Raw genomic sequence first — 13,629 nt, 5'->3', positions numbered from 1 at the left:
TTGACGATTTTGCAAACTTCTTACAAAGCCTTAGAGGTAGCAGGAACCAAAAGAACATGTAATTTTTTTTAATAGAAGAGGAGCTTGAGTTAGGAGTGGTTGCCTGCTAGAATTGTGCTACTAGCTCAAGGATAGAATTTAATTTTTGTTCGTATGCTAAACACACATGACTTATTTCTGTAAGCAGGGTCTCCTTGTGGAGCCTGGGTTAACCTCAAACTCATGATCCTCTGGTCTCAAATGCTAGGATTACAGAACCGCGTCACTTTTGTGGACTATGTATCATCCCTTGAGTCAGACGATAGTAGGCACTGCAATTCTGTAAATGAAACATGCACTTGCTCTTAAAGACTTGATACAATAGTCAAACAAGTAAACCTCCAACAAGTGCAGAGCAATGAGGGGAGTCCAGGGCATGTGACAGGCGATGTGGGCGGTGACTGATGTACTGCTCTTACACAGCTGCACGATGGTCCAAATGGTAAATGACTTCTGCCACTGGCCAGCAGCCACCTCTCTCTTTTCCTTTCCCCAGCCATCTCTATGGTTCAGAAATTAGTTAGAAATGAGTCTGGAGTCTTAAGAAAAATGACTATGTGGTCCTAAGAGTTCCAGCGAGGCAAAAAGTTTTTCTGGAGAAGGTCTTATCAGATCAAGCAAGCAAGAACGCCCAACACAGGTCCCACAGGATTTAACTCCTAATGTAAGAGGGTCTTGTGCCTCCCATTCTCAAGGGATTGGCTGATTTAAAGTGGCCCAGTTGGTGGGAAGAATGTGATTTTATGCAGAGTACCACCAGAGCATGTATTTTGATATCAAGGGCTAACCCTGGAAGAATTTGAACTTTTGCCAATTGCTTTTTTTTTTTTGACAATTTTTTAAATGTCATTTTGTCTTGTTTAACTGAATCCCCATCAAAATTCCTACTCAATTCTTTATAGAGATAGAAAGAGCAATTTGCAAATTCATTTGGAATAACAAAAAAGCCAAGATAACGAAAACTATACTCAACAATAAAAGAACTTCTGGGGGAATCACCATCCCTGACTTGAAGCAGTATTACAGAGCAATAGTCATAAAAACTGTATGGTATTGGTACAGAGACAGGCAGGTAGATCAATAGAATAGAATTGAAGACCCAGAAATGAACCCACACACCTATAGCCACTTGATCTTTGACAAAGGAGCTAAAACCATCCAATGGAAGAAAGATAGCATTTTCAACAAATGGTGCTGGTTCAACTGGAGGTCAGCATATAGAAGAATGCAAATCGATCCATTTTTATCACCATGTACAAAGCTTAAGTCCAAGTGGATCAAGGACCTCCACATCAAACCAGATACACTCAAACTAATAGAAGAAAAAGTAGGGAAGAGTCTTGAACACATGGGCACTGGGGTAATTTTCCTGAACAAAACACCAATGGCTTATGCTCTAAGATCAAGAATCAACAAATGGGACTTCATAAAACTGCAAAACTTTTGCAAAGCAAAAGACACTGTCATTAGGACAAAATGGCAACCAACAGATTGGGAAAAGATCTTTACCAATCCTACATCTGATAGAGGGCTAATATACAAAATATACAAAGAGCTCAACAAGTTAGACTCCAGAGAGCCAAATCACCCTATTAAAAAATGGGGTATAGAGCTAAACAAAACATTCTCAGCTGAGGAATATCAAATGGCCAAAAAGCACCTAAAGAAATGTTCAACATCCTTAGTCATCAGGGAAATGCAAATCAAAACAACCCTGAGATTCCACTCACATCAGTCAGAATCGCTAAGATAAAAAACTCAGGTGACAGCAGATGCTGGCGAGGATGTGGAGAAAGAGGAACAGTCCTCCATTCTTGGGATTGAAAACTGGTACAACCACTCTGAAAATCAGTCTGGAGGTTCCTCAGAAAATTGGGCATAGTACTACCCGAGGACCCAGCTACACCACTCCTGGGAACACACCCAAAAGATGCTCCAATATATAACAGGGACGCATGCTCCACTATGTTCATAGCAGCCGTATTTATAATAGCCAGAAGCTGGAAAAATCCCAGATGTCCTTCACCCGTGGAATGGTACAGAAAACATGATACATGTAAACAATGGAGTATTATGCAGCTATTAAAAACAATGACTTCATGAAATTCTTAGGCAAATGGGTGGAACTAGAAAATATCACCCTGAGAGAGGTAACCTAAGGGCAGAAAAAATACATGTGGTATGCACTCACTGATAAGTGGATATTAGCCCAAAACTCAAATTACCCAAGATGCAATCCACAGACCACAGGAAGCTCAAGAAGGATAACAAAATGCAGATGCTCCCACTCCTTCTTAAAAGGGGTAAAAATATCCATAGGAGGGGATATGGAAGCAAAGTTTAGAGCAGTGACTCAAGGAATGGCCATTCAGAGTCTGACCCTCATGTGGCCCATATATATACAGCCACAAAACTAGGTAAGATTGATGAAGCTAAAAAGTGCATACTGAAAGGGACCAGATATAGATCTCTCCTGAGAGACACATCCAGAGCATGTCCAATACAGAGGTCAAAGCTAGCAGCAAAGCACTGAACTAAGAATAGGACCCCTTTAGGGGGAATTAGAAGAAGTATTGAAAGAGTTGAAGGAGCTTGCAACCCCATAAAAACGACAATGCCAACCAACCAGAGCTTCCAGGGACTAAGCCACTACCAAAAGACTATACATGGACTGACCCAGGGCTCCCAACTGCGTATGTAGCAGAGAATAGCCTTGTTGGGGCACCAGGGGAAAGGGAAGCCCTTGGTCCTGCCAAGGTTGGACCCCCCATGCAGGGGAATATGAAGGGGGCAATAAGGGGCATGAATAGGGGGAATAACCATATGGGGGAGTGTGGTGGGGTCATGAGGGTTTTTGGACATGAAACAGTAAAGGGGAATAACCTTTGAAATGTAAGTAAAGAAATATATCTAATAAAAAATTAAAAAAAGAAAAAAAAAGAAACTACAAATAAAAAAAAAAAAAAAGAAAAGAAAAGAGAGTAGATGGGCTGGAGAGATGGCTCAGAGCTCAACTCCCAGCAACCACAAGGTGGCTTGTAACTATCTATAATGGGATCTGATTATGCAGACAGACCATTCATATACATAAGTTATATAAATAAAATCTTTTAAAAATTATAAAAAAGAGAAGAAAAGTCAGTAGACTTGCGTACGTTCCCCACACCCATGAATGTCCAGAATTCTGCTTCAGTTCTCAGGGGTAGTCTCTTCTGATTGGATCCTCGCAAGGCACAACTAATTTGTTGATATGTTTAAATAGTTCAAATATCACCCTTGAGAATATTTCAAATATCACCCTTGAGAATACACAGAGAGAGTTACGATTGGACAGCATGTACAGAGAACCAACTCAGGACAAAGGCTTGAAAAATGATTTTGAGGACTGGGAAAAATTACATAACACACTCACAGTGCAATGCAAAAGCAGTCATTATGAGGCAAGCCGGAAAGCTTGGAGATTGCCTGAAAGCTTGGAGATTGCCTGAAACCTTGATGTACTTTTTTTACAACTTGCTGTGAATTTTTAATCATTTTGAGAGTTAAAAGTTTTTATATATGAAGGAAATTTATACTGCTGTGTGTGCATTGTTTGGTTTTGTTTCTCTTAGTTTTTGAGATACAGTTTTGCTCTATAACTCAAGCGGGCTTGAAATTTGCACCACAATCCTGGGAGTTTTGTTAATTACAGTAATATTTGACATAACATTGAATTTGAAATTTTGCTCATTAGAGGACAAAACTGCAATATTTGATAGAAACCAAGGGGTTCTAGTGGCAAATATGGTGTCGACAGGTTTTGCCTTTTACCCTATTCCCCCTTGCTAAAAACTGTTAGATTACATTCCTAAAGAGAGCCACCAAGGTCTATTTCCTTATTTTGCTACTTCCTCCTCCCGAGCTGACCACCAAGGTCCAGCTTTCAAAGCACTGAGGTCCAGCGGTCAAAAGCCCATTCTTGGCCACCCTAATGAACCCGTCCAGTCAAAATCAAACACCTCATCCTAACACAGGATTTCCCCTTTTCCCTTTGTAAACTGCCATTTGCTATGAGCCACGTCTGTCTCCTCTCCACCCAGAGGCAGTCCTTTGCTCCTCCAGGGCGAATATCCTGTGGTGGTTTGAACAAGAAGGGCACGTATAGCCTCATGGGTTTGAATGCTTGGCCCATGATGAGTGGCACTGTTAGGAGGTGTGGCCTTGTTGGGGGAAGTGTGTCACTGTGGGGAGTGGGCTTTGAGGTCTCCTATGCTCAAGCTAAGCCCAGTGGGACATAAAGACCCTTTCAGCTGCAAACCATGTCTGCTCACATGCTATCATGTTTCCTGCTAAAACAATAATAGACTAAACCTCTGTAATTGTAAGCCAGTCCCAATTAAATGTTTTCTTTCATAAGAGTTGCCAAGGTCATGGTGTCTCTTCACAACAATACAACCCTAACTAAGACATAGCCTTTCTCTCTCTTTCTTGCCCCTCTTTTCTCCTTTCCCTTGCCTCCTACCCTGTCTTTGTCCCTCTGGAGCAAATAAATCCCCTCTGAGGAGAACGTGGTCTTGGTATGTCTTGTGCTGACTCCAGTCCTTTTCAATAATGGTAGTGCACATCTGTAATCCCAAATGGGTAGACTCAGGAGAATCAGAAATCCCAGGCCACCCCTCCATCTCTCAGGAGCTACAGACACTGAGTCACTGGGTGGGGGTGGGGGGGTGGAGTCAGATTCCTGAGTGCTACAGCCACTGGTACGTTTCCCTTCCTCAGGTAAATACCTCCTACCTACTCATACAGGTAACACATGCACACGCGCGCACGGGCACACACACACATACACACACACACACACTCAAAAGGAAGGAAAGAAGAAAGAAGATGGAGGTATGAAGGAACGTTGTTGAGAAAAAAGAGGTTGGTGCAAGGGGTAAGGCACTAAGGGAGTATAATGGAGAATATAGTCAAACTTTATTGCATATACATATACATATATATGTGTATGAGTCTGTGTGTAAGAAAGAAAGAAAGAAACAAACAAACAAAGAAATTCGAGTTCAAGTCCAGCCTCTACTATATAGTGAAAGAGTGAATTTGAGTCAGCCTGGGCTATATGGAACCCTGTCTCAAAAAGAAACAACATATAAACAAATAAATAATAAAAGATAAGAATTGTAATGATAAAAAAGCTATCTTAAAAAGATATGTCTATCCCCAGCTCCGAAAAAAAGAAAAAAGAAAAAGAAAAAAAAAAGACATGTCTATTTGACATATGATACAGAGCCAGGCATAGAGGTGCATGCCTTTAATCCCAGCACTCAGGAAGCAGAGGCAGGCAGTGCTCTGTGAGTTCCAGGACAGTCAGATCTATACAGTGAGTTCCAGGACAGTCAGGTCTACACAGAGAAACCCTATCTTGAAAAAAACGAACAACAACAACAACAAAATATTTTTTAAATAGGACACAGTCATCTCTCTGAATAGTCAGTAATATGTAAAGGTCCTTTTTTTCTTCCAAAGTTCTCAGGACCTTGGAGGTCCCACCCTTTGTGGCGTCTGCTGGTTCTGCTACATGTTGTTTCTCTCTCTCTCTCTCTCTCTCTCTCTCTCTCTCTCTCTCTCTCTCTCACACACACACACACACACACACACACACACACACACACACACACGTTGGTAGCTTTTTAATAAGTGTTTGTTGCAGTTTTCCTCTTCCAGCTAGCTCCCAAATAACTGAAACTGGACTATGATGTTTATTTAACAAGCTTTAAGGACAGACACAACAACTGAGTAGTATTGCTCTATTTTAATCCTCTAAACTAATCTGGCTACCTCCTAGTCAAAATCCCAGTGATACTCGCATTTTAGTACTCTTCTGGCTTTCTAGGTTCCAGATGTTTCCCTCTGGTGTCTCATGGACTCTCTACCGGTGGCAAATCCCACTTCCTCTCTCTCCTTCTCTCACCCACAAACCCTGTCTGAGAGGAAGTCCAGCCCCATTCTCTCTCCTGCTCAGTCATTGGCTGATCAGCTTCTTTATTGACCAATCAGAGAATAATTGGGAAGCAATGTTTATACAACATTGAGATAGGATAGTCTCGGAATAAGGATTGCAACCAGATGTGGAGCACCGAAATCATCATTTGAATAATACATGGATAATCTTTACACAGTGCACAGTAACATTATGCCTACACACTCTTGATACACAACACACACAAACAAACAAAGTAAATTTTGGCCTTAAATACAAATAAATAGAATTCCATTTAGTAAGTTTCCTTGAATCACAAGATAAGTTTCAAGGATAACTCCAGAAATGGAAATGAATGGTAGTTTTTGTGTGGAAAAAAAATACCTTAATCACCACATACACATATACAGAATGCATGTGTGTGTGACGTCTACACACACACACACACACACACACACACACACACACACACACACTTTCATATCTTACTCTTAAATTTTCACACACTCTTTTGTTTTGTTTTCTGGGTTTCTTGAGACATGCTCTTGTTATATTGCCCAGACCATCCTTAAACTCATGGACTGTAGGGTTATGGAGTCCCAGGTCCACTCTGCCACAGGGTTTGGCTGCTGGGACACGAGAAGTTTGACTGCGTTTTCCCCACACTGTTGCCGGATGGTTGATGGGCTGTAGGGACACCACTCCAGAGGTGGAGAAGCGCAGTCTGAGGCACACAGCTAGATCTGGCTCAAGGGGCCCTAGTCCTGCAAGGAGGCCAGGGCAGTCAGATTCTCAGGCATCCAGGCTCTGCTAGAAGCCGTTGGAACAGCAGAGAACAGAGTGGGGGCCCACGGGTTAGATCTAGCCTGGGGACAAGGGGGAAAGAGGGGGGGTTCCGGCTGGTACCGCGGGGAGAGTTCTTGGCTTGCAGGGGCAGGTTGCAGGCTTGGTGGCTGTGGTTGCACAGAGACCTTCTAGCAGAGATTAGACAGTAACTCTGTAGGCGAAGGCCTTCTCTGTGGCTCTCCACGGCGGATCCCAGTGAAAACAGACAGTCTGTGGTTTTAAGGCATTTATTGTCATAGCAGAAAGTGGATAAATAAAACTGTACCCCACTTCTCAGGGTGGTCCTGAGATTACCTTTTGCCGCGAGGAGTGTCTGGGAAGGAAAGTTCATTGGCCAAGCCTCCAGGCCTTGGTACTTGTTATAATGGAGATCTGTCTTGAGCCTACGTGACTTGTCACATCCTCTACCTCTAGCTGTGTGTGCAGGGGCTTGAGGCGCTACATGACTAACGGCCATAAATCTATGGAGTGCTGCAGCTAGTGACAAGCCTGGCTCTCCGGCAGTCAGGCGCAACACCTACTGTCCCTTCAAGGTCACCAGGGTTTCAAGTCTTAGCTCAACTGGGAAGCAGTGTGCCTTTCAGGGTCCTGCAGTGGACTCCCTGCCTCTGTGCCGCCAACACTCTATGTATCTTACTTTTTTAATATTCATTTCTAAGTCTTGATTTTTTTAATCAAGAAATAAAATCAAGATCACCTATAAATTTTTTAAAAATCACAAGGAAGTGAAAATTTAGCAAATCTATATTTAAATGTAATATATACATCTTGCTTTAGTTGCAAACTCAGCAGTGACCTTTCACATTCAGTTACTTCAAGTTTAACAACGTAAGACTACAGCAATGGCTAAGCAGTTAAAAGCATTGCTATGCTTGCAGAGGACTCAGACTTGGTTCCCAGCACCCACATCAGACTTGGTGGCTCACAAACAACCAGTAATTTCAGCCAGGGTATCTGCCAACCTCTTTGAACGGATGCACACACAGTACACATAAACTCGCACAGGCACGTTGAGGTTTGGTCTGTTGCTGTGTATTGTGGTGCTAAATATTGGCTCCATAAGGTCTGGCTGCATCCAGGGAGGAGGAAATAAATCCTCATGTGCACCAAGTGATACTATGTAACCTTGGTCCTTAATTGAAACTGTCCATTGAAAAAAGATGCTGGGCAGAAGAGAAGTAGGTGGGGTTTGGGTTCTCAGGCTTCGGGTCTGAGGCAGGACCACAAGAGGGAAGAGAAGGAAGATGGAGAGAGGACAAGATGCCATGGGTAGGTGAGTCATCAAAACATGACCGTGAGGGTTGGCCAATTGGAGTATGAGGAGCCCAGACGGAACATGGCAAGTTATAGCTCTGGGTTATTGATAGGGAATTGGATATCAATAGCTTAGAGGGTATCTGCCCAGCTATAGTGATTTAAAAACTTATCATAAGTATAAAGGTTTTGTGTATTTTTAAAAAAGATTTACTATATTTATTTATATGAATAGACTGTAGCTGTTTTCAGACACACCAGAAGAGGGCATCGGATCCCATCACAGATGGCTGTGAGCCACCATGTGGTTGCTGGGATTTGAACTCAGGACCTCTAGAAGAGCAATCAGTGCTCTTAACTGCTGAGCCACCTCTCCAGCCAGTATTGTGTCTTTTTACCTAGGAACTAAATGATCCAAATCAGGGAAGAAACTCCAATTAATATTATTTACTGCAACATAGGCACCTACATCACATTAATAATGACGGCTCAGTGATTAAAATCACTGTTCTTCCAGAGGGCCAGAGTTCAGTTGGAAACTCACAACCATCTGTAATTCCAGTTCCAAGGGATCTCAGGGAATCTAACATACTCTCTGACTCTACAGGCTCCTGCACACATGTAGTACATGTACATATACTCAGGCACATGCATATAACATAAATATCTTTATTAATACATTTTTAAATTTAGCAAAAGTTTAACCAAAGTTGATATATATGATAGATAGATAGATAGATAGATAGATAGATAGATAGATAGATAGATAGATAGATAGATAGACAAACAGAGTCCCATGTGTATCCTTGGCTATCCTGGAACACTCTGTATAGACCAGGCTCACCTAGAACTCGCAGGGACTCACCTGCCTCTACCTCCCAGAGGCTGGAATTACGCATGCATGCATTGCCATACTTTCTGGCCCTGAAACGTATTTAATACACCTAACTATTGAACACCATAGCTTAGCTGGCCCTACCTTTGAAATGCTCTGAACACTTGCATTAGCCTATAGGTGGGAATCCCAGAAGAATATCTTACCATATGTTGTTAGTCCGGGACATAACCAAAACTTAACATTGGAACTCAGGTTTGCACTGAATGCATATCACTGTCTCAGCAGCATCACCATGAAACTGGAAACACGAAGCCTAATTACTTTAATTCAGGGACCATCTGAAGTAATTAAATCGATTCTGATATTATAAATCTGATTGGCATAATAGTTCCCTGTTCCTCTCAAGCACTTCAGATAATTTACGGGACAGACAATTCATGCTTGAAGAATAATTTTATGCACTTGGAAGTTCTTATAAGTGTTATCAATCAAATGGATTATTACAGTAAGACTGCTTCTCGGTGTCTAATGCTTCAAAAAATATCTAACATCTCTGAGTTTAAAATTACCAATCTAAAATAAATCACATGTCTCAGATAAGCTAGCTTGTAAGATTCTCAGCATGCTAACTCTTAAAAGTTGTATAGTGTAAGAGTATTCTCTAGGTCCCAGCTTTTCCCCATCATTCCTTTCTTTTTAATTAATTTGTTTATTATTTTTAAGTACACTGTAGCTGTCTTTAGACACACCAGAAGAGGGCATCGGATCTCATTACAGATGGTTGTGAACACCATGTGGTTGCTGGGATTTGAACTCGGGACCTCTGGAAGAACAGTCAGTGCTCTTAACCACTGAGCCATCTCTCCAGCCCATCTTTTTTTTTTTTTTTTTTTTTTTTTTTTTAAGATAAGTTCTCATTGTGTAGTCTCAGCTAGATGGATCATGCTGTGCTCACAGAGATCTATGCCTGCCTCTCCCTCGAGAGCTGAAGCTAAAGTGTGTTCCACTCTGCCCAATGTAGCTTTTCTTTTTTTGAATTTTTTAAATTATATTTTATATGTGTGAATGTGAAGGTATATATAGGCACATGTGCGTCATAGCAGTGTCATGGAGGTCAGAGGACAACTTGTGGGATTTGGTTCTCTCCTTCTACCATGTTAGTCCCAGGGACCAAACTCACTCAGGCTGTCAGGCTTGGCAGCAGGGCAGCCTTACCCATTGAGCCATCTCACTGACTCTGGCCCCAGTGCTCTGAAGTGTCAGTCTCAATTCCATAGAGATGCACTGAATGTCAGAATCATGAGGTGCTGCTACAAGTAACATGTTTCTGAATGCACAATAACCGAAAGTAGGTTCACAGTCACGCAATGGGGAGGGGGACTGAGATGGCTCGGTGGTCAAAGGCACTCGCAAACCCAATAGCTTGAGTTTGATCCTCAAAACCCCCTTAAGGGAGAAAGGCTCCATAAATCATCCAGGGACCTCCGCCCTGGTACCATGGCACATGTGCACATCCTACAACAATAGTAAACAAGAATTTGTAGAAAATCAAACACGAATGAGCTAGATGTTGTTTGTGGTAGCTGGCCCATGCTGTGGCACACAGCTTTACTTCAGCCTTGGTTCTGAACACACAACATCCGTTGCTTGCACTGCGTATGCCATCAGGTAATCCACCATGATGGCCGCCTGACACCCGGCTCAGATTTGAGACTGCCGTATGTGATGACTTCTAATAATTTTATTGTACATACACGTTCTCTTATAGTAACAGTGTGGTTTCATTATGGACAACAAAGGCTTAAAGTTGTAATTAAGGGGTTGGAGAGATGGCTCAGTGATTAAGAGCACTGACTGCTCTTCCAGAGGTCCTGAGTTTGATTCCCAGCAACCACATGGCTTACAACCATCTGTCATGAAATCTAATGCTGTCTTCTGGGGTCTGAAGACAGCTTCAGTGTATTCACATACATAAAAAAAAATCTTTAAAAAGTTGTAATTAAACTTGTCCATTTTACTTTATATATGAATATTTTTCTTGCATATATGTCCATGTACCATGTGTGTGCTTAGTGCCTGTAGTTATCAGAAGAAAGCCTTGGGTCTTCTGGAACTGAAGTTATAAATGGTTGTGAACCACCATGTGAGTGCTGAGAACTGAACCTGGGTTCTGCAAGAACAAGAGCTTTAAACTGCTGAGTCATCTGTCCAGCCCCAAAGAGTTTTAATATTTTTCTAACATCATTTCTCAGCGTGTAGGTAGCAATTGGTATATCTGTGGGTTGTATTGTTAGAGCTGTTTATTTACAAGCTGTGTGAGTTGCTGGCTTGAGTGTCATAAACATGTCCCTGCCACTCTACTCTGCAAAGTGGAGGCCTCAGAACTGACACCTATACAACAGGGATAGGGGCCAGGATTAAAAGTGGTGCATGCCTTTAATCCCAGCATTTAGAAGGCAGAAGCAGGCAGATCTCTGAGTCTGAGGCCAGCCTAGTCTACAGCGTGAGTTCCAGGACAGCCAAAGCTACACAGAATAACGCTGTTTCGAAAACTGGGGGTTGGAAAGGAGAGCCCGGTCTTTAAAAACCAAAAATAATAATAATAAATGAACAAAGATAAAAAATAACAATATAGATCACCTCTCAAAAACATCGAAGAAAATCTACTCGCTGAGGTATCAAATATTAATTTAATATTTAATCATTATTTTAAAAAACAAAAAATCACTCTCATTATGCAAATTTTCTTTTATCTTTAATAAATTACATATGGGTCTGGAGAGATGGTTCAGTGTTAAGAGCACTGACAGCTCTTCCAGAGGTCCCGAGTTCAAATCCCAGCACCCACATGGTGGCTCACAACCATCTGTAATGGGATCTGATGTCCTCTTCTAGTGTGTTTGAAGGCAGCTACAGTGTACTCATATATAATAAATAAATAAATCTTAAAAAAATAAATAAATTACATATGTACCAAAGAATTGTTTTCTTGTTTCAGAAGTACTGGGGCGTTGAACTGGGTACTTCACAGGAAAGCACTCTACCACTGAGCTATAGCCCCAGGTCAAAGAGCTATTTTTAAATACCCTCCTTTGTGGTTTATATTGAATAAATGTTTGATTTGTGTCCAGTGGTATGTTGGAGAGGGCAATCGGCATAGCGTGTACCAGCTTACTGGTTGACTGATAAATTTTCAGGCTGTCTGATGGTTGTGCAAAGAGTCATTATGCAGACTTATCAATAAACTAAATTTAAAACTACATGAAATCAATGCATTAAATTATGCATGTGTATCAATAAACTCTATTTAAAACCAAGTTAATAAATACTCAAAACTTATCAGGCCTGGTGGCATGGACCTGTAATCCCAGCTACTTGGAGGGCTGAGGCAAAATGATCTCAGGTTTCAAGGTCGATCGGAATAATTTAGTGAGCCCTCTTTTTTTTTTTTTTTTTTTCAAAATCAAAAGGGCTAGGGGTCATGGTTCACTGGTTGAGAACTTGTCTAGCAGGCTTAGAGCCCTAGCTCAGTCCTCTGTACCATAAAATGTAGAGATGGGTCTGCGTTTAAAAGAGTTTGCTGCTCCTCAGAGGATCTGGGTTTGATTCCCAACATCCATGTGACAGATCACACCACTTACTGTAATTCCAGTTCCAGAGGATCCACAGGCATGTGGAACACAGGCAGTTATACACATAAAATACACACACACACACACACACACACACACACACACACGCACGCACACAACCATTTCCTGTTGGAGAAAGGCTCATTAATCATTAAATAAGACCTGGCGGCTCTCTTTTTTTGTGGCACTATCTAGGCTATTAGCTGAGTCGAGATGCTGCTGCCTATCTCCTTCCCTGCCACTGGCTGTCAGAAACTCATGGACGTGGACGATGAACACAGATTTCATACCTCCTATGAGAAGCGCATGGTCACAGAAGTTGCTGATGCTCTGGTGAAGAGCAGAAGGGTTGTGTAGTTGGAATCTGTGATAGGAACAACCAAAAAAATTTTCCCATGAAGCAAGGCATCTTGGTCCACAACAGAGTGTACCTGCTGTTGAATAAGGGCATTCTCAGGAACTGGAGAGAGGAAGTGCAAATCTGTTCAGGGATGTGTTATAGATGACAATCTCAGTGTTCTCAATTTGTTTATTGGGGATAAAAGGAGAAAGATATTCTTTGGGTGACAGGTACGCCTGTGCCCAAAAGAGCTATCAAAAGGTTTTCATTCCCTCTAAAGGGGATGATACCCCTACCTGGGCGTTGTGGCGCCTGCGGCAGAGATAGATGGATCTTTGAGTTCAAAACCGGTCTGGTCCATCCTGGTCTACAGAGTTCCAAGACATCCAGGATTACAGAGAAACTGTGCTTTGAAGAAAAAAATAAAGACGTCCACCAATATGTTGTCAGATAGCCCTTAAAAAGAAAAGAAGCTCAGAACCAAAGCACCCATTCCACGTACTCTGTAACACAAACACGAACGTGTCGTGTAGGGGGCGGTTCTGATGCTAAGGTTCTGTTTCCCAATTGGTTCTTGATCTGTCAGTAAAGAAAGCCATGGGCCAATTGCTGGGAGGGAGGGAGAGGTGGGACTTCCGGACCCCTTGAGGCAAAGGGTCAAAAGGTAGGAGAAAAGTTTCCCCAGGCTTTGGGGAGAGTAGAACCTGGCAACCATGTAAGA

This window comes from Rattus rattus, chromosome 5, assembly GCF_011064425.1.
Source record: "Rattus rattus isolate New Zealand chromosome 5, Rrattus_CSIRO_v1, whole genome shotgun sequence".
Taxonomy (NCBI): domain Eukaryota; kingdom Metazoa; phylum Chordata; class Mammalia; order Rodentia; family Muridae; genus Rattus; species Rattus rattus.
This window is presented reverse-complemented; position numbering follows the sequence as displayed.